The 2,499-nt window shown below is 51.4% G+C and overlaps 1 protein-coding gene across 1 annotated transcript in view; it reads right to left on the bottom strand.

Annotated features, from left to right (window-relative positions):
* LOC136553232 (uncharacterized) overlaps nt 1-424 on the bottom strand; it is an 82,086-nt gene extending 81,662 nt beyond the window's left edge. Inside the window, exon 1 of the mRNA XM_066544609.1 lies at nt 33-424. The gene's annotated coding sequence lies outside the window, so the exon portion shown is untranslated. The remainder of the gene's footprint in view (nt 1-32) is intronic.
* Nucleotides 425-2,499: the final 2,075 nt, after the last annotated feature.

The raw sequence follows: 2,499 nt of genomic DNA, 5'->3' as shown, positions 1-2,499 counted from the left end.
CTCGAAGTCTAGGGGCTCGTCCCTCACCATCTCTGGAGCGCGGGGCGGCGCCGGAGGCAGGGAAGGAGGGCGGGAGGTTTGAGGCCCGGAAATGTTTTGCCTGCCTATATTTGACGGCGGCGGCGCGGCGCTAAAGCTAAAGGCGACCAAAGGGCGCGGCCTAGGCTAGTTGGCTGGGCTGGGCCGCGGCCAGAGGGCCACGCCACTGGCTTTGCTATCGATCGGCATCTTGCGGCCTGCCCCTGTGATTGGGGACGATCAGGGCCAAATTAAGCAGCGGCGTGGGTTCTGTCACCGGCCACCCCTAGAAATAGCGATACGAGCCGCAGCAGGTTCAAGGATAACGATGGTCGACGGTGGAGGCCGATTTCATCGCGAGGAAGAAGACGCCGATTGCGAACTTGGGATGAGCGCCAACTCGACGACGTGCTATGGCCTGGGAGAGAGGTTACTGTTCTTCCTTGCGGCTAATTTCAGTTTGGGGTTAGTTTTTATTGATGGGTTGCTGCACGTTCCTCTGGTAGCGGCAGCATATGCTTACAAAAAAAAAATCTGGCAGCATATGCTTTTGCCTCTACTTGCCCTTGAACTTTACTCACGTAAACCTAAAAGATATTATTATTAGATGCACAAGAATTTTCACGGTGACCCTAAAAGATACATATGTGGCGGGGGCACTAGCGCCCGGACGTTCCGCACCCGCGGCGCGTCCGGACGCATCTCCTAGTCCCCAGCCAACCGAACCGCGAGCTGGCGTTATGGCCCACCAATAGGATCATCTTAGCATCCCGGAAGGGGACAGCGTGCGCTCGCGTCTACGCTGCAATATATACTTCGGCGCGTCCCCTTCGCTGGGCCTCGCTGCACCCCCTCCGTAGCCTAAGAATGATGCAAGGCAGCAGAAGGCGAGGAGGAGACACCAAGGCGAGGCAGCAGAAGGCGAGGAGGGAGATGCAAACACCCGATTTACTTTTGAAACATCCAAATACAACACTTGCAACATCGTCTCAAGACAGATGAAACATTTAAATCATGCGTCTGAAACACTTGCAAAAGCACCTGAAAAAAAAACACTTCAAAACAATTGCAACACATACGCAACATCCAGATAAAACGTTTGCAACATATATGTGAAATATATACAACATCCAGATAAACACACTTGCAACATACAACAACAACAACAACATAGCCTTTCAGTCCTCTGAAAAAAAACAGATGAAACATTGGTAATAGACATTCGCAACATACGTGCACAACTATTGCAACATATGCAACATCTCGATCCACTTTTGCAACATCCCTTGCAACATACCTCTGAGACATATGAGACACTTGAAACATATGCTCGCAACATGCGCTTTTAGCGCACGCACAATGTCACATTGTTGCTTAGACGAATGAAGCTCATCGTTGTGGCGCTCAACACAAGCGCGGGCTCGATGCCACGGAATGCGCGGTGCGGAGTTCATCGGCGGCATGGACCTCGGCAGTGGGCGCGACAGGTGGACGAAGCGCAGACGCAACGAGAGGCGTGAGTATAGGCGGGGGCACGTGGCTGGGGGGGGGGCCGAGCAGCACGGGCAGAATCCGTCCTGCAACCGTGAGCGGAGGCGCACAGCACAAAGCGGCGCAATCGACGCGGGCGAGTAGATGAGGATGAGCCACGAGGTCCAGATGGGAAGTCAGTCGAGCGACGCGGACGAGTGGACGAGAATGAGCCACGTCCGGACGGGAAGTCACGGAACGGACGCCCGAGTCATATCATTATCTTTTCTAACTGGTCCGTTTTCATTGCCTGTACGTGTTCAATTTTACCCGCTTATTAATTGAGGCATTCCTTAATCCCCTTAATCCCCACTGTTCCCGGCTACCTCAACTGCCACGATGCACACCACGGTATGTATTTTTGCCTTTACAACTATTTTGATTACAATCCAAATAATGATGTTTAAGTCTGTGCAAAATTAAGAATGGAGGAGGCGCCTCCCTATTGCAGCTGATAACGAAGTTTTGCTTGATGATGATAGAGGGAAACGGGGAGAGAAATTCAGGCTGGTGTATACTTGCCCAGGTCGTGTATGCAAAAATAGGAATGGAGGTAACAGTGCTATCTCAAACATTAATCTTTTATTTTTAAGCAATTAGTAGTAAATTGAGCATCCGCGTCGATTTCGCTAACACCGTTTTGGCATCTGGCCATTTTTACCGCCTAACGTTGGTTCGTTTCGATCGGTTCTGCCTGCCTTTGTGCCGCTGCCCACCGCATTGGAAACAGAGAACAGTCCGCGAGAAAGAAATCGTGTTCGCTGCACCTCTCCACATCGCCTAAGACTGTCTCCAACAGCCTAGGCACAAGGATATCCATACCCAAAATGCACGATACACAGTAGAAAAAATGCCTCCAACAGACTACGCAAAACAGCTACCTATTTTGCCTATGAAGAGAGAGGGAACCCAAAAAAGAGTCGTTCTCTCTCCACGACGCATCTCCAGCCG

Source organism: Miscanthus floridulus, chromosome 5 (assembly GCF_019320115.1).
Source record: "Miscanthus floridulus cultivar M001 chromosome 5, ASM1932011v1, whole genome shotgun sequence".
NCBI lineage: Eukaryota > Viridiplantae > Streptophyta > Magnoliopsida > Poales > Poaceae > Miscanthus > Miscanthus floridulus.
The sequence above is the reverse complement of the archived record's forward strand: the minus strand, read 5'-3'. Positions and strand labels throughout refer to the sequence as shown.